Source organism: Rhinolophus hipposideros (genome assembly GCF_964194185.1).
Source record: "Rhinolophus hipposideros genome assembly, chromosome: 15".
Classification (NCBI taxonomy): domain Eukaryota; kingdom Metazoa; phylum Chordata; class Mammalia; order Chiroptera; family Rhinolophidae; genus Rhinolophus; species Rhinolophus hipposideros.
Genome location: NC_138061.1, coordinates 2,276,375 through 2,295,942, shown reverse-complemented (window position 1 = coordinate 2,295,942; position 19,568 = coordinate 2,276,375). Strand labels below are relative to the sequence as shown.

At 48.5% G+C, this 19,568-nt stretch overlaps 1 protein-coding gene across 4 annotated transcripts in view; it reads left to right on the top strand.

Moving 5' to 3' along the window:
• MGMT (O-6-methylguanine-DNA methyltransferase) overlaps positions 1–19,568 on the top strand; it is a 244,603-nt gene that overhangs the window by 206,560 nt on the left and 18,475 nt on the right. The gene's annotated exons all lie outside the window — the stretch shown is intronic.

The window sequence follows — 19,568 nt, the reverse complement described above, 5'->3', positions numbered from 1 at the left end:
GAACTCTTTTGCATATAATGAACTGAAACTGTGCTGCTGTAATCAACAGGGTGCCCTGTCACCCCTTTTGTCATCTAGCACTGTCTCCAGAAGCTCCCTTTCAGTGGGTGTTCTGGAGTTTCTAAAAGGGGGTCTCTAGGATGGGAGGTTGGAGTGGGCTTTCCCAGGATACTCCACACATTTCCAGAGCCCTCCGTCGTCTGCCGATGGCGCCCTCCAGGGGCCGAGGTGGAGCTGCAGCTGCCCGTGGGACCCCTGCGCAGCACTCGTCCCACCCACGCGGATCCCCTTCTCCCAGTACCTTGTGCCCACAGGCTGAACTGAGGGTGCTGTGACTGTACTCGCATGCGCCGCCCCTGTTCCAGGGACAGCGGGGATCCTCCTGTGCGGTCTCAAAACTCAGAGACATGGTTGGGAGTCGTGGAGCAGGGAGCTCTTCCACCCGCCACTGCCATCTTGGGGTCCCTGCTCTGCCAGTAGGAGCGGGAAAGAACTGTCCAACTGGCTTTCCTTCCCCTTAAGTCTATCAGATAACGGGGCTGAAAGTTAAGGTTTTGAAATTTTCACAACAGAAAAATTACAACACCAGGGCAGGAGGCATCTGGGATATAAAGGGGTGAGGGGAAAGGACGGGCTTGTAAAACCCTGAAGTCCTGTCCTCATTGCTTGAAGACAGTTGGGACCGGCCCCCCTTCCCCTTGCCAGCCGGTCATGGTCATCGTGGGTCCCGGTGACCAGGACGAGCTGGAAGTGGCCCTTGGGTAGGGAGTAAGGCCATCCAGCCACCCCAGTAGCCAGCTCCCTGTCAGACAAGCCCTGCAGTGCCGGCAGGCACTTCTGAGTGGGTCCAGGTTCCCTCCTTCTGGCACCTGCCTGCTGACACTCAGTGGCCCTGCAGCCAGGCTTTCTGTTAAGAATTTAGCTCACTCTCTCACTGCCGGGCAGGGACCAGGTGGGGATGGAGTTAACAGGCCATGACCCCAGATGTGGCAGAACCCCCTTCCTGTCTCCGTGGGTGTGGCTCTCTTTCTGCTGTCTGTCTGGGAGCCAGTGGCACCATGGGCAGAGGGAGTCACATACAAGGAAACCCTCGGACAAACTCAGAGCTCTGGAAGCTGTGGATTAACACAAAGAAATGAACCTTCTGGAAAACTGAGAGGAATGTGTCCATTTTAATGTGGAATAAATTTCCTTGGCAAATTCCACTTTCTGTGCATTTTAATTTTTGCATATGTGTGTAGAGCATACTTTTGCGTATCATTTTTTCATCATGTTGCTTCTGAGGTTGTACCAGGTCTACCTATTCCAACTTGCTTTTAAAAGAGCAACTAGCAGGGAGCTGCTTGCGTTCCAGCCCCGTCTCTGATTCTTTCTTCCTAATGCCTATGACCTTCCGTCGTCCCCTCCTCAGGATGAAGCGTGGCCTGTCCTGCTGCCAAAAGGATCCCCTTATGCATGAGCAAGACCACTTTTCTTTTTTTGTAAGATGAGTGCGCTGTTCACTGTTGGTTCATTTTGTTTAAAGTCACAGAAATGTGTGCTAGGGCGAACCATATGAAATTGCCATTTTGGTCAGTTTAAAGCATCAAGTGCTGGAAACTACATATGGTTCAACATCTTATCTTAGCGTTTCCAAAGTTTGATTAGTAAGAAGTTAATTACCTGGGAATTCCTCCCAGGGATGGGTACAGCTGCCTTTCCTGACCACAAGGGTGTGAGTCAGTGCGGCTGCCTTTTTCTGGGGCCAGGACAGGCAGGATTTCTGTGTGGGAGGGTGTAGCTCCTGGCAGGAAGGTCCCTCGTGCTGCTGAAGAGATTTAACCGAATGGTGAGCTGTTGAGTAAGATGAATTTTTCGTGAGGTTGTTGTGTTAGTAGTAGAGCGTTTTCTAAAAAAAAAAAAAAAAATTGTTTTCTTTTTTGTGTTTTTGGTGGGGTTTTTTGTGTGTGTGTGTGTTTGGTGGGGTTTTTTTGGTTTGGGGTTTTGGGTTTTTGCTAATCTGGCTTATTAAAAGTGTCAACAGAATCATGTTTTTCCAGCCACTCTGTGATGGAGCACTCGTAGTCTGGTAGCTCAGAGAAGCAGTTTAGGGATGTCAGGCCCTCCCTATAAACCTCTTTCAAAGGTCAGTTTTGTTTATTTTGAATTCATTGTTCTCCCAGAAAGAGTTATTTAATGAGGCCATTCTTCCTGAAATAAATATTTTCTTAATGTTTCTTTCATAATGAAATATCATTTAAATTTCTCTTCTGTTACACTCCCTAACTTCTTTGTTTACTTCTAAAAAGAAAAATTAGTTTCTTTATATAATATGCATCTTAAAATAACCTAGAGGTCAGTGGCAAAAGCAGTGAGAATAATAAAAGTAGCACTTTGGCAAAAGCAGTATTTCACAGTGAATTTAAGGAAAGCAGGTCTATAGATAACCGAGATCGCCTTTCAGATACAGAAAGTGTGTAGACACTTTCTTTTTATTCTAAGCCCTCTGCCCATGGAGAGCTACCTAGAAGGCACGGCTGGACAGGCTGCGAGTGGCCAGGGAGATGGGCAGCTGGGCCACTAAGCCCAGGCCTTTCTGCTGGCCCTGCCAGGCTGGGGTAGGGGCTTCCTCGGGTACCCACAGAGGCCCTGCCCACACCAGGCAGCCAGGGGTGGGAGTGCAGGTAGACCGCAGCCGGTCCTCTGAGTCCCAGCTCATAGATGATGGTTTTTCACCAGATGAGTTCTGAGTTTTCTTTTTAAAGTGACTGCAATGTTCCCTTTTAAATGAAATATTTAACACCTTAATAATTCCTTTGTCACAGCTATTAGCTTGTAGCTATGAAATCCCCTTGCATGACAGTAGTGAAATCTGCATTTTTTTAAACCTGCTGGCTGGAAGTAAGTTTGTGTAACTTCTGTCACAGAGCCTCAGAAAGGATTCTCCTATTTGTGTGTCTCTGCCGAATCCCTTTCCAAAAGGCCTCTTACAAAGGCCAAAGCCTTGCCAGAGAGTTAGGGAAAGGCCCTTTCAGGTGAATTAGTTAACCTCCCGCTGTGCCGTGTGCCCTCCAGTAGAGGCTGAAACCAGGAAGGGTGTGACATCACTACCTGGGGGTCCTCCATGGAGAGCCCAGTGGGTGAAGGAATCATCCAACATCTATCCACCCCAGACCAGGTATCAGCCTCCCCAGAGAAGAGGGCACCGAGCCTTCTTCATTCCATGGCTGGGGCCTCGGTAACCCTCACATTGCTTTGTAAGCTGTGAATCCAGCCCGTGTCTGTCTGCAAAGGGTCTTGTGGTGAATGGAGGGCTTTCTCTTTATTCTCCCCTCTAGATCTGTAACAGGAGGCAGCTTTGTGCTTTCAAGCTCTCTGTGTTGATATTTTTCCCTGAAGTTCAAAAAATGACCAATTTATAGAGAAGAGAAGAGCTAAAGAAGGAGATGCATTTGCAGGTTTCTCTGGCTAGCCATCGCCGTGCTCCCATATTTCAAATGAGGGCTTAGGAAAATTGTGGGGCTTGCAAAGGTGTCACCTGGTGGGTAAACCTTCCGATACCCGTTATTGATTAGGAAAAGCAAACAACACTGTACTTAAATTAAGTGGGAAGGAGGCAGTTGGTGATCAATCACTTCTTTCAGCCGTAGAGCTGCTAACCGGCTTTTTGGGGACAGCAAATGTGGAAAGATGGGTCTAAGGCCTTCCGGGGCTGGAGCTGGGAAAGGTGAGACTGAAGAGACAGATCAAAAGCCTGAGCGTGATGGCAGGCGGTGAAGTCCAGGGTGCCGGGAAGACGGTCAGAGGACTCAGCGCAGAAGGCCCTCGCGGGAGCAGCTGAGAATCTGCGTCACAGAGAGAAACTCAGCATATTGTTGTGGTTTAGAACCAAGGGAGAAAATACAGGGGGATGCTTGGAACAAAAGTGGGGCAGGAATCTGTGGAAGCAAACGACCCACGGGGTATAGACCAGGCCCCTGCGCTGGCCCAGGTGGTAAATGTGCAGGCTGCTTCATCCCAGACGCGTCAGGGCCTAACCGATCACAAGGGTTCCTGCCCGTGGGCCCAGAAGACCAGCCCCGGGCCATCATTCTTCCCTGCCCAGAGCCATTCAGAGGACAGTGCTGCTGTCTTCAGGCGGTCCCTTCCGTCCGGCCTGCGGGCCTTGCGACATGGGAACCAGCAGCGGCTGCTGTCCTTGTTCTAGAAGAGAAGAGCCCTTTCGTGGGCTCGTCACCCCCCGGCTGCCTGGCCCCTGGCCACATTTGTGTATCTACACCACTTTCAGCCCTTCTGTGGAACAAAAACGTTAGAAGTGTGTGCGTGGGTTGAGAGTTTCTCAGGGCTGGGGGCTCCCCGCCTGAGCAGCCGGAGCGTCATTTTGGCAGGTGGGTGTTCCTCAGGGCCCCTGAGGCCCATGTGGTCACCCTGGCCGCGGCCCTGATTGGTCCTGCCTCCGTCTGCGTGGGGCTGGCCCAGCCAGCTCGGAAGCAATCAGTGCACTAAACTGTTCACTCTTCAACTTGACTACTAACTACACTTTTGGCATATTGGTGAATTTCATGGGCCAGAGAACCTGAGGTTCAGATTGTGTCTTACTTCATTGTTTCATATTTTACCACACAGCTTCCTGCCTGGCGGTTGTCACCGCCGCGTGTTTATTCAGTGTTCTGTGCAAACACGTCTCGTACGAGGAGTTTTTAAAGTTTCAACTATGACTCATTCAAGCAAATGCTTTTTCAAGTTACTCTTGTATCTCAGTCCCCTCATCTGGGGCCCTAGGGGTGAATGTCTCAGAATGTTCTAGAAAGCTTGTTCATGATATTCTGCCTATGATTTCTCTACTTCTCACCCCCCCCCAAGACATTAATACTTAGGACAGGCCAATAGTTACATATGTACTTATATGTATGTGTGCATATATATGTATATACACATACACACATGTATATGTGGTATATATACGCCCTGTTTTGAGAATTATTACTCTAAAAGAACTTATTAAAATGGATCCAGACATTATGAGGGCTTTTGCTGTGTGCTTCACTTTACATTGAGTTTAACATTCTAAAAAATGATTTTTGTTCGAGACGCAGCTATGCATATTGAAGAAGTGTTTTGCTGTTATACTTAACAACTTAAGTAAGTTATAGGTTATGTGTGCATATGTCTACCTGATCTGGAGCTTTGCATGTAGCCTCGTGAGAAAGTGAGAGAGCCAGTGTTACTCATCTTTTTGGTTAGGAAAGAGTGAGCGGAACGGGCTGCCCGTCCACACCTCGGCCACAGGGTGATGGAATCAGGACGAGCCTTACCAGGTGCTGGCACTTGACCACGATAGCCCAGGGTGGCATGTCAGCAAAGCTACCCAGGACCTGCAGAAGGTGCCCGGATACTCTGGGCCAAAACTGGGTTTGAAATAGCCAGATACGTGATGCTCTGGGCTCTTCCCAGCCCGGTGAGCAATGGAAGTAGCCATCAGAGAGGAAGCAGTTGGCTCAGGTTCTGCATAACCAACCCCTTCTCTGCAGACGTAACGTAGGTCCCATCCCGGGATTGCCAGGATCAAGTTTAAATATTCACACGACCCACTGTGGGAACCCACCTTGCACTTACCCTAGGGAGCAGTGTGGTAAAATGCTCCCGTCCCCAGAAGGAGAACTTGGTCTATGGATACCAGCTCCTGACAAGCTAGTAGAAGCTAGAACAGAACCACAGCTCACTGGACCTCCTGAAATTCGTGGTATCCCTGTGCCAAGAGCCCTGTGACTAATCAGTAGTTGCCAAGGCCTCCTGGGAAGCCTAGTTAAGTGAAAGTTTCATCCTAAATCTAAGAGGTGGTCAGATCCTGTGTTCTCTGAGGTTTCCATCGATCAGGCCAAAAAATGAGCTTGAGGATGCTTTCCCTCATGGCTGCTGGGGTCACATAGCATAATGGTCACCAGGCTCAAAAGTAACCACAAGGACTCTGAAAGTCAGCTACTTTCAAAGCTTGTAGGATAAAATGGGGCCTCTATTACAGACGAATAGTACTTGTAATTGAAATTCTTACAGGAGCTGCTTTTATGGGAAAATATTCACATTAAAATATAACTGTTACCGCTAGCATAGTAATTAAACAGCAAACCAATGAAAGTTTCCATTAAAAATAAGTCACCTAATTATGCTCACACGTTTAGAAAGATCGTCTGTGATGTGTGCATGTTGGACTTGGACGTACTTCACCTCTGAAAAGGAGTAGGGAGGGAGTCCGCTTTCTACCAAGCAGGAAGTGTAAATTGCATTGTCACTTTCTTCAATGATTTTTCCTTTGAAATGGGCTTTGAAAAATATGAATTTTCTATCAAGTCTATATTATAAATTGGGAAACAGACTTTTCACTTAAATGTGCTTTTAAATTTTTTATTCCCACTGTAGTTATTAGACAAACCTGCACTGCTTCCAGAGAGAATGTTTAATATTTTTGTTGTCATAAAATGGTGTATATTCACATTTTACAGGCAATGTTACTGCATTTTGATCTCATCCTAGCAATAATAAATAGGGTTCTCTCTACTCCCTGGGTTTATAGAGAAAATACTTTAATAAAAATTACATGGAATTGGACTATAAGTCATCAATAGGTTAAACATGTAAATAGTGATAGAAAATTAATGGTGGTAATGCAGTAGAACTATTCGTAGGAGCCAAAAGTATAAAAACTGTTCCTTAATTTCAATGCTTTATCACACATGATTTTTTCACCTACTGTAACCGTTACATTCAAACTGATTCAAAATCCAAGACGCACAAGTGTGGTCAGCGTTGAAGGTCGTGGTTCACATTATCCGAATGGAGAACTCAGATACTTGGTGCTGCAAGGCCCTCGGTGTGGCTTCTATGACCCCGTGGGGTCAGAGTGCCAGGACAGAGCCGACGCCCTGGGGCTCAGCTCCTTCAGGCACCAGGTGACATTTTAATGCCAGTAACATACTTCTAAACAAGCAAACTGAAGAGTGAAGCAAAGGGAAAAGCAAGTCTTATTAGCCCCTAAATGCATCCCTGACTTCCTGAAGTTCAGCTCAGATTTTCCTACCCTCCCAGATACTAAGGGACATAGTGATCATGTTTTGGAAAACAGCCTTTCTGGTGATCCCTGCCCCTCAGCCAGCATGAATGCCAGCATCTTCTCCCTTCCTATGATAATTACTTTTGCTTTTCTTGAGCAGTGTTGTTAATGGTTGTACAAAATACATACTGTGGGAAGAGGAGACCCAGTTCCTGGACTTGGGTGGATATGCTCACATTTTCTGCTTTAAAAAATAATAAATAAATAAATAAATAAATAAATAAATACGCGTATTCCTTCCCCATTGGGATACGCTGGTGCACAGCACGATTCTTTTCAGCTTTTCCTCCGATGGTCTGAGCAAGACCCAGCGACCAGGCTTGGGGGACATGGCAGCTCTTGCCTGGCCAAGACATATACTTCTAGAAAATTTGCATCTCTCCCTCTTTTTAGAACAAAATATGCAAGAACCAACATAAATGGCATATCCTACCCCGCCTTTTTTTTTTTCCTCAAGAATCGGGCCTTTGATGTTCAAGAGCAGCTAATATAAAAGGCCGTCCCTCGCAGGCTATAGAAGCTGTGCCTGTTTATGACAAATGTAACACAGCACAAATCTGGCTGAATGTGATGGTATCATTAGTTTGTGAATCGCATCCTTGAAAATAACTGTGGAAGAGCCAAATCGGTTTAAAAGAAGATAACAAAATGGTTTAAGCTACTTAGGTTGAATGCCAATTATATTTTAATATTCAACTGAGCATATTTTACTAAGAAAAAGGGCCGCATTGACGCTTGCATAACTCATTGGCAGCGTCGGCCAGCTGTGCCACTCTCCTCTCGGAATCACTTTGTGCATTTTAGTAGCATGGTAATTTAGTGGAGAACTACCTGAGTGATGGCATTTTCAATGAGCAGGTAATCTACAGAGAATTTTTATATGGTTATGAGTTCTGTGCTTCAGCCCAGCAACACAAAAATACATCAAGACCAATTACGGTATCAACTTTCAGTGTGGTACCCTCGCCACGCGAGTGCATGTATTTCTGCCCCAGGCATTTCAAATTGCATCTAATTTGAAATCTTTGGGGTTTTAATTAAATTTCAGAATATATGGAATTCTTCATTAGTACCTGCTCTGAATAGCAGATTACCCTTCTCTCCGTCTCTCGTTAAAGAAGTAGGCTGCGGTAAGTAGCCTGCTCAGGAACTGATCATTTGTGGGGCCTGGGTATTGGAACAGAAATAGTGAAATGCAAAATAATATCAAAAAGATTATTAGTCCAGGGAGAGTCTCTTGATTTGTATTTTAATGGAATTTTACATTTCTCTTAATGATTTGCAAATTGTCCTCTGATTATAAGATGCATTAAGCTTTTCATTTTAATGGCAAAGACACAGCCATTAGCAGCATTTTTTTTCTGTCTTCTCTTTAGAGTGCTTCCCTACAGCAGATAAATATTGAAACCATTAACACCTTTTGATGCCCCGCATTCTGGACCCACCATGGTGTGGTCTCTGGGTGTTCACACCTGGCTGGGGCCGCTGACTCTTCACCCAGCCATGTTTTCTTTTCTAGAATACAGGAATCATTTTAAAAATTGTCTTTGGGTGGTCTTGTTTATTTGTGTTAAACCTAATGCATTTAAATGTTATTAATGGCCCAATTTGTATTAATAAAAGCGTCCGTATGAAGGTGGATGGTGCTCACAGCTCCTGCCTCACCTGGTCTGTAGGGCTGGAGTGTGGGCCGAGCAGTGCGCCTGTGGAAAATCCAGAACAAGTCTTCCTTCATCGTCCTGGCTGCTTCCATGTAAATCCACAGTGAGAGCCACACAGAACTCGCAGGGTTAGCCAGCTGACCAAAGCTGATCCCAGCTCAATGCCGAAAACAGGGGCACTTGCCTGTGGTTCGTTCGACCTTTAAGATAATGTCTTGATTTTCAGGTCAAGACTTCTAGTTCTGTACAAACTACGTGTGAGTTACATGACTGGAGCTAACGGCCAACGTCATCTCTTTTCCATCTGCAGAATGCTCTTAGGAAGCTTTGGCTCTGATCTGTGAGGTGAGGACGGCCTGAGAGGGCAGCCATTCTTTGGGCCAGCAGCTCATTTTTTATCAAAGTTCTTGGTAATCCAGCAGCCCTGTTCCCAAGTGTGACAGGGACAGCTGAGGCCACACACACACACACACTCACTCACACACACACACATACACACACCCCAGGTTGGCCCCTGCCCTGCTGGCCCTCAGCTTTTGAGGACAGATCTTCACTCTAGACCGAAACAGCTGACTGAGTGAGGTTTCTGAGTAGTCATGGCTCTGGGTAGTGACCTAGACACAGCCCCGTTCTGCGAGATTTTGAGGGGACAGGGCTGTGCTCGCTCCATGCTGCCATGACCTTTGCCAATGGGCATCTTCTTCAGAGATGTCTGGGAGCCCATCTGTGTGTCATGCAGGCATGTCATCACGACGTGGGACTTTGCTCTTGTGTCGGAGCTATCAGGTGGCATGGAGACTGGGGAACGACCTGTGAAAGCTCCCATGCTGTGTGTGGGGCCAAGGTGACTAAGACCTGGTTTGTGGCAGCGAGCGCCACCTCTGACCACCTGAGCAACCTTGAGAAACATCCTTACCCCTCATATAAGCTCAGGCTGCTACAGGAACAAATACCACAGGCTCACACAGCAGGCGTCATCCCTTCTCAGCTGTGGAGGCTGCAAGTCCAGGATCAAGTGTGTGTCTTTTGAGCCCTCTCTGCTTGGCTTGCAGATGGCCACCCCTTGCTGACTCTTCACATGGCCGTCCCCCTGTGCAGATTCCCCTGGGGTCTAGCCTCTTAACTTAATCACCTTGTTGAACATTATATCAGTTCTGAAGTACTGGAGGTTAGAACTTCAACGTATGGACTTTGTGGGGACACAGTTCAGCCCAGAAGAGCCTTTTGAAGCCTCTGATTCCCCATCTGTGAAGTGGGGACACTGGTGACGAGTGTGACTTGAGACCACCATTGATCCAGCCTGGGAATTATCTGCTACATTCATGGATGGTTTTCTCTAAAACCCAGCAGTGAGCAGCAACCGAGACACCTGGCTCTGTGCCGGTCTCTCCGACTCCCCCTCTCAGCACTCAAGATCATCTCCCCTTTCTCCCAATTCATCTTTATTTTGAAGAGGGTGACATTTAGAGGTACACCTTGCTTGACTGTGCTTCACAGATGTTGCTTTTTCTGCGTTTTTACAAATTGAAGGCAAGACGCTCCCCAGCAAAGAGATCTGACTGCCTCTGTCGCCGTGGTCTGGAACTAAACCAAGGTCTGCCTGTGTTTCCTTTTTTTTTTTTTAAGTCCAGGAGAAAGTATTCAATAAATGGGGGGGGGGGGGAGCAATATGGAGAATATCTTCATAATTTGAATGGACAAACATTTCATGTAACACAAATATAAAGCTATAAAAAACAATAAATTAGACTGTCAAAAGTCAAAGACATTGTTAAGAAAATGAATATGAAAGCCACAGAGTAAATGTTTTGCAACATGTATAACTGACAAAGGACTTGTACGTGGGATTACATGAAGACTCCTATGACTCTATAATAAAAATACGGACTGCCTAATAAGTAACTGGGGAAAAGATTTAACAGACTTTTCGCAAAAGAATATGTACGAATTGGTCCATTAAAAACATGAAAAAGTGCTTATAATGAAGTTAAAAACACATTTCTATTTACACTAGCACCCCCAAAAATGAAATAATTAGATCTAAAGGTAACAAAATATGTGCAAGACCTAGTGAGGAAAACTATAAAGCTGATGAAAGAGACCAGAGAAGAACTGAATGAATGGAGAGAAATCCCATGTTCATGGATAGGGAGACTCACTATTGTCAAGATGTCACTACTGCCCAACTTGATCTAAAGATTTAACACAATCCCTATCAAAGTTCCAGCAAGTTATTTTGTGGATATCAACAAACAGATTTTAAAGTTTACATGGAGAGGCAAAAAGACCCAGAAGAGCCAGCACACAGAGAACAAAGTCAGAGGACTGACACTACCCGACTTCAAGACTTAACTGTAAAGCTACAGAAATGAAGACACCGTGGTACTAGCGAAAGAGCAGAGAAATAGATCAGTAGTAGCACAGACGAGAGCACCCAGAAATAGACTCATGTAAATATAGTCAACTGATCTTCAGCGAAGGAACAAAAGAATGCAGTAGAAAAAAGACAGTTTTTTCAGTAGATGGTGCTGGAATAATTGGACATCTGCGTGCAAAGAAATGAATCTACACATAGACTTTACACCCTTCACAAACATTAACTCAAAATGAGTCACAGACTTAAATATAAAACTATAAAATTCCTAGAAGACAGCACAGGAGAAAACCTAGATGACCTTGGGTATGGTGATGGCAGGACCCACCAAAGAAGTAATTGATCTATGGACTTCTTAAAATTAAAAACTTCTATGAAAGACCGTGTCAAAAGAATGATGAGACAAGCCACATACTGGGAGGGAATATTTGTAAAAGACACACTTGATAAAGGACTCTTCTCCAAAATATACAAGAACCCTTAAAAGTCAACCATTAGAAAATAATCCCATTAAAAGATGAGCCAGAAACCTGAACAGACACCTCCCCAATGAGGATGGCAAGCAGTCGGATGCAAAATATTCAACATTGTGTCATCAGGGAAAAGGAACAAGATCCCACTGCACAGCTGTCAGAACGGCCACAATCCGGACCACTGACCATACCACATGCCAGTGAGGACAAGCTGCCCAGGAGCCCTCACTCACTGTGGGGGTGCAGAATGGTGCAGCCGCTCCGGGAGACTGGCAGCTTCTTACTAAACTAAACATTGTCTTACCATAGGATCCAGCAATCATGTTCCTGGTATTTACCCACGTGAACTGAAAACATGTCTGTACAAAGTCCTACACACGGATGTTACCAGCAACTTGATTCATAGCCGCCAAAACTTGAAAGGAACCAAGATGTCCTTCGATAGGAGAACGGAAGTCGGTGAGCCGTCAGGATGCCTCACAGGCCCCTCCACGTCGTGCCCCGTAGGGCTGGCTGGCCGTCCTGGTCCCAGGGGCCCGCCTCGGAGAAAGAAGCCTCAGATCGTGCATTTTAGCGCTCTCGTGGACTCAGCTGTGCCAGTGAGCCAAGTGAGGGTTTGTCAGGAGTCTTCTTTTCATTTTGGGCTCAGCAGTTGTGACAGTCCTACCCAGCCAGCTTCCCTCTGGCGGGTGGAGAACAACACCGAATCCGTGCCGCCTGGAGCCCAGGGTGCCTGCCAGCCCCGCACTTGGCCATATGTCCGGGCTGGCCAGGGCTTCCATGTCAGTAGACATGGGCTGAAGGCGACTGCTCTAATTATGGAGGATTTCATTTAATTTATTCCTATTTCCCCAGTTCATTGTGTCGATTTTCCATCTTTTCCTCAATGTATGTTTTGTGTTTGACCACAAGACAGGTGTGTTGTGCCAGCACTTGTATCCACAGCCCTTCCAGAATGTGCTTCTCCAGGACGAGAGGGTTCTGCTGGCCTGCAGGGTCACAGCCGCGGGCTGTCACCATACGGATGCCACAGCTGGGTGACATCGCACCCCTGGGGGCTCAAGGGGCACAGCCCTTTTTACACGTCGTGTAATTCTGTGTTTTTCAGCAGCAGTCAGGGGAGTTTTATGGGACAAAGAACCCACTCACAGTCCTCCAATAGAGCAGTCAGGGCCCAGGGCCCAGCGGTTCAGCATTGTGGTCACCCTGTCCTCACTGTGGCTTTCTGCGTCTCCTTGGTGGTCACGTGCTTTAGCTGCTGGAGCTCTTGTCTTAGCTGAAACTTCACGTCCTCCTCCCACCATTACTATGGCTCACAGTCGAATGGACCTCTGTGCACACGCCATCGGAAGAGAGGTTTGTCTTGTTTCACAGACCTGCACCGTGAACAAGGTTCCGCTGGTGTGTGGTGATGGTTCGGTTAGCAGCTCGCCTATTGTTTTCCACGTGGCAGCGACTCTGTCAAACGCTTTGTGCAGCTTTCATCTTCATTTAGGCCTCACGACACTGGGACCCTCATTTTCAAGTGGAGGAAACTGAACTTCAAAGGAATGACTTACTCAACCAGCTAGTAAGTGGCACAGGTAGTGTTTGAACTCGTCCAGCTCACCCCCCAACACGAGCGTGTAACCCACACACTAACCAAGCTAGTGCACCGTGGACCCTGCTGGCCAGGCTGTGGCCGCACAGAGCCATGTGCAGGTAGAACCAACGCTGGCTCATACCTTGGGACACCAGCTGGTTTGGAACTTGTCCGTAGTTTACATATTGACCGCTCACAGATTCATGAGGGTGACCCCCGACATCACGGCTTCACTGCCTCCCCGAGGTGTCTCGTATGCACCCTTGGTCGCATTTGATTTTTCGGCTAATTCTGCCAACGCCAAAAGGCAGCAGCCACATTCAGACGGAGTGTAAGAACGCAGTGCTGTCACTTGTCACAGAGCCTTCTGGAGGAGTTTGAGCGCCTAATAACGTATGTCTGCACATGCAGAATAGAACATAGTTACTTTGTCTCTTTGCTGTTGAAGGTGAAAAGTCTCCTCACCGCCCCCACCCACCCCCAAATACAGCAGTGGGTTTTCAGCTGAATGAAAAGAGCCAGAGTGAAGGTGCTAAATGTGTGTGGGAACATAGTGGCGTTTCAGAGGACCCGGGGACGTGGCAGACGAAGTGATGAGGTTCTTGCTAACTGTGTGGACCTGGTCTCTGTGTTTACAGTCTGCTGCCCCAGCTCGGAGGTCACGGGTGTTCATCTCGAGAATGGGACACGTGGCGCCAGCTGCTGCAGCTGACGCCGACATTTCTGTGATGTACCATGTCGCTCAGGTCAGTGAGTGAAGTTATAGGTCAGGTTGTAACTTGTGGTCCGTCCAGGGTTCCCGACTGAATTCTGGAATACCGTGACGCTATCTAGAAAAGGCCACGTGATGACCAGCCTCCAAGGTGGTCCCTGCGCTCCTGGCCTCCAGTATTCACACTCCTGTTCCTTCCCAGGCTGAGCCAGGGCTGGCCTGAGTGAGCCAGAGAATATGGTGGAAGTGATGTCATGACTCCCAAGGCCAGGTTGTGAAGCGCACTGTCCCCCCAGTGCCCTCTCAGATCACTGATTCTGAGGGAAGTCAGTGCCATGTCATGAGGACACTCACACAACCCTTGAGGAGCCCATGTGGGAGGAACTGAAGCCCCCCAGCCAACATCTAGGACCACATAGGAATGGGTGAGAAAAAAGGCTGATGAAGGACCTTATCAGTTGCTGACTTTTCCAGAATGCGGTGGAGAACCCAGGAGGCCTGGGATGTGTCCTGGGATACAGGCCATGTCAGCCGTGGCAGATGCTACTCCAGTGCAATGAGGGGAGAAGGGGGACTAAGGGGAGCAGACCCCAGCAGGGCTTTCCTCCTGCCTGCCAGGGCCAGTCTGCGTGAGTGAGCTCAGGGTTTTGTGTCTCTGCACGAGACAGCGTTTTCCTGACCCGTGGCTTAAGGCCAACCCTGCAAGACTTGGTGATGTCATCCCCTCCTGTGAATCCTGCACTGTCGAGACCCACAGCTCCTGTGACCTGCTGTGTGGCCTCTGCCACCTGGAGCCCCTGCCATGTTCTAACCTAGACCCTGCACCGTCGTCATCCCCCTCGCAGCAGGCCCTCTGCCCGGAACCCATCACCTACAGCTCTCAGCTCAGTGCACATCCCTAGGGAAACATCCTCTGGCCGTCGTCTCTGCCCTGCTGCCCATCGCAGCCTGCACTGGCTCTCCTGCTCTTCCCACATTCTCTTGTGACTGCCTGGCGTTCACACCCCTGCTGCACCCACCACGGACGGAGGTCACCACACAGTACCTGCTGATTGAATATTTACCAAATAAATGAGCGCTAAACCAATGAAGTAATTGATAACTCTGAACACGCCTACACCGGGTCTTCTCTCCCTTACGCTGTGTGAGCCTGAATTTGGGGCATCAGTATGTACATAGGGCAACATGCTCTTTCTCAGGGGACCTTAGAAATACCCGTATTGCATCAAGGCGGCTCTGTTTCCGGGCACCCTGCCGTTGCACCACTGGTCCTCAGCTGCCACTGAACAGACCTGAGTGACAGGGATGGGCACAGGCTTGCCCATTTCCCAGCAGCAGCACCCCTCTATGACACCTGTGGGACCAGCATTCAGCCAAGGAGCAAAGCAGAGCTTCCTGACCTGTGAGGCAGTTCTTCTACCAGGGCTGTCGCCAGCCTCTGAGCCCACTCTTTGTGTCTCCAGACTCTACTCTGTCCATTCTGGCCTCCAGAGACTTTCCAGAGAGTCCAAGGGACAGTTGGAAGATGGGGGTCTGCGGACCTTGAGGGATAACGTACTTGGTTCTCTCACCTTCCCAAAGCAGAAGGAGAACCTCTGGACTCATCTGTTTGTTGTGGGGTACGGGCTGACTTCAGCTAACAAATCTGATGCAGGGTGTGAAAAGCTAAAGGAACCAGAGCTGAGTTGTCTGACTGCCCAGCCCTGGTCCCTACGAGGAGAGGAAGGGACCTGAACCCGCCTGGCCGGTCAGCAGGTAGAAGCGAAACGTCCCCCAGCCCACCATGTCCCTTCCTACAACGTGCATGTTCCACATGGTGCCCTGGCCAGGCCTTCCTCCCGTCCTTGGCCCCCTGCCGAGGACACACGTGTCACCTGTCCTGCGGGGACCCCTTTCACCCACACCTACACAGCGTCGTCCTCATTGGAATAGGTGAGAAACCAAAGTCAGCTGCACACTTGGAGCCAGATTCCATCACTCAGAATCCAGTCACAACTTCTTTTGAATTCTTCGCTGCCTGCGGCAAAGGCTCAATGTTGATACTGAGATGAATCCCCAAAGAGCCCCTCATTTCTCTGCAGAGAAATTAAAGCTTGCCAGTTTTCCTTTTGCCTGTCCTTCTGACAGCTCTGTCAGTAATGATATGCCTTCTCCATGGCATAATCCCTGTCCTACGGTGAAGAATAATTCATTAAGAAATTAAGGGCTTAGCTCCTTTCTGTTGGATTGGTCTTCAAAAGTTAGCTAAAATTACTTAACAGACCTCAGGGCTGTTGCAGACAAGCTCTAGAAGCCGCATGGGTGGGAATCGTTCAGAACCACCCGCCCCTTTAGATTTGTCAGTATTCCCAGGTATTAAGTCAGATGGGCCTGACCGGAGCTTCTGTAGGCTGGGCCAAGGAGCATGGGGCGCTGCCCAGGTTTAGCGGGAAGCTTATTTTAGTCTCGCAGGAACAGCGAGACTGTCCGCCAAGAAAGCTGGCCCGGCTCCTTCTCCCCTCCTGGATGCTGGCGAGGGCAACTCCATGATGGAATGCATGGGGTTCCTAAACCGGGCCGGCAGGTGTCTAGGCTCATGAACACGTGTCTGACCACCACTGGTGAATTTAGCATGAAGTGGGTCCGAAATCCCTCGCAATTGGTCCCTTTTCTGCTATGTGACTGGAGCCACCAAAGAGAAGGCTGATTTGATGTCTCCTTCCTGTGACTTTGGGCGGGGTGAAGGGACATTGTCTTGCGTGTGTTGGTAACTTCGTGACATTTTAAATCTGATTTTCGTCCTTTCCTGTCTTGATAACAAGGTTGCGCCCAGAGGGGTCGTGGCCCCTGCAAACCGCAGCCGTGTGAACAGATGGTGTGCCCCTCCTCCGCAGGGTCCCCTAGTTCATGGGTCACAGCTTCCCTGGCCCGAGCGTCCAGCGTATCTGTAAGGGAAAGTGGGTGCTCCAAAGCAGAGCCCACCAAATGAAGTCTGCAGGGCTGGGGACATCAAAGGGACTTAGAACTAGACCTTCAGACTTGATTTTGACCTCCCTTCTTCATGCCGTCACCCCGGTAGTACGACATCCTTCAATGCCCTCTCCCGCCCCCGGCATTTCCATACAGTGTATTTCTCTCTCTTTCTCATATTGTTCAGAAACCATTAGCACCTGTTCAGAAGTCAGTTATTCAGCTTTGAGCTGAATGACAATTATTTGAATGGTAGTGGGTGTTAATGTATAATTATTCACATTCATACCAGGACAGTCACAGTTTAATCATTTCTCTGTAGGCTTCCGTAAGTTCGAGCTTAAAGTCTTAGGCATAATTCTTCTGTTAAATAAGTTCCGGGCGCTCTAATTATTGGGAAGGTGAATAGGAAGGCGCTGGTGCAGCTGCGAGGAGGTTGAGCCTCACCTGAGTGAGACTCATCAGGTGAGTGTGTCATCTCCCGCACGTGGGGGAGGCAGAAGGTTCATTTCCAAGGGTGAACCGTCCGGTCCGTCTGCAGGTGAGCTCTGAGACTGCTCGGTGCGCCCAGACCTGACGGAGCCTGGGGAACATTTCCGTTTGCAAACACAGCCCTGCGTGCCTGGCCCGGCTTGGGCACTGCCCACCTACTCCCTGGGACCCCTGTGTCCTCCTTAGGATTACTGAGCACCCCAAAGAGCTTTGGATGACAAGGGTTATATATCTACATATACCAGGCTCGAAATTAACCCTGAGGATTTTTTAAATGTGCTAATTTATTTTAAAATTAACAATAATCTATGTTATCATGCATAATACATTTATATGAAAATAACTGTATTTTCCAAGACCAGAAACACATAATGACAAGTGTGATGTGGTCTTACGTTTTTGCCAGCTTCATGCATGCTTGCCTTCATGGAAGGCAGCTGTGTTCTCGTGGCAGCTGCTGCATTTATTCTGTCGTGGTCGCACGCGTCACATGACTTCGGAAAACTCTTCTATGTACCTGTGAGAGAACAAGAATTTAAAAGGCAAATGGAAATGGTCTTGACCTCACAAGCCCACTAAACAGGTCTCGGGGACCCCTAATGCTCCCCAGACCACACTTGGAGGACCGCTATTCTAAAAAGTCAGATATTTTTATTGCTCCCAAAAATTACTCATTGCCTATGTGAGGAGTAATAAAAATCTGTGCTGTACGTTCCTGATTTTGTTATTATGTTTAGTTTACATACAGTAGAATTCACTCTTCTTGGTCCACAAATAGGGGTGCTTACAGCTGTGCTCCCTGTCCCGTGCACCTGCTTCACGCGTCTGTGTTCACCTGTGCCCCCACGCAGGATGGCACCAGCCAGATCAGAATCAAAGCAGAGCCCCACACCGTGTCCCCAAGGTGTCTGGGGGTGAGTCCCCACGGTGACTAACAGCCGTGTGTCCATAAGGGGCCCACGCACACAGGTCGCAGTGCCTCACAGGTTCTTTCTTCTTCCCTGAGCTGTTTTAGCACCAGTCAAAAAGGGAAGTTTTGAAATGTAGAACACCGTATGTTTTCTTGTTAGCAGAGCCGAGAACCCGTCCTCAGTGAGTGGCAGGTGTATAAGTACAGAACTAGAAGCAGAGTGCAGTGCCTTGAGCTTGACACTGTTCCCGGGCTCCCCAGGCTCATCCATCTCCATGGGCTCGTCCCCGCCCTACCTGGAGCAGTCGCAGGTTGTGGGCAACCTCACCAGTCTGCTGTGCCTGGTGACAGGCAGCCACGAGTACAGGCCACCTGTGGCTTTCCCGAAAGCCAAAGAAACCCAGGTGAAGCAGCAGACGGGCACAAGGGTGTGTTGGGGGCCACTGTCCCTTCCCAGACTGGCATGTGGTTAAGGGTGCCTCATTGTGGGGTTAGAAGAGCTGAGGGCTGGAAACCCAGCCCTTAGATCTGTGTGTCCCTTTGGGTGAGGCATTGGCACACAGGTTAGCTCATGTAAGCCTCGTATGCTGTCATTCTGTCCCCCTTGTACCAGGAGGAGACTGAGGGGTGGCGTGACAGTTGTCTGGGAACCAGCTCAGCTGTGAACTTCTGTAGTGAGCGCTCAGGGATGGCAACAAGGTGCCGCAAAGGGGCTTATGTCTGAGCACCCCCAGCCAAGTGCCCCTGAGCAGCCTGCCCCGTCGCAGAGCTGTGGGGAAGCTGCTCCTGCGAAGCAGCACAGAACTATTTTATGTGACACCTGCTTCACGCATCTGTGTCTGGGCCACTGTCAATGTCAGTAAACAAATGTGAGCACTTGTTATGCCCATCAGTGATTTTTAAGGAAATTTACCGAAATTTCCAAATGACTCTTCACAATAGCGCCCATGCCCCACATGCCCAGCTTCCTCAGACCTTTGAGGAACTCCTCTGTGGCAGTGGCCATCCCGTGCAGCTCTCCAGGCACGTACTGACTACTTACTGCATGCCGAGAACTGTTACGTGTGCTGGGATTCACTCAGTGTTGGCAGTATTTCTTACCCTGGAATGGATTTAACTTTTGGAAAGGGGTCCAAAATACGTATAAAGAGTCCAATGAAGGTGACGCTCCAGAACACCAAAGTCACTCTTGTCGGTTCAGCTTCTGACATTAGGAGTGATTGCCTATAGCTGACTTGTAAAGAGTGAATCTCCTCCTTCCACATTACTGTCCACATTACAGAATGGCTATGAAATGGAACTGGAATGCTGAAGAAGAGCGGACATCC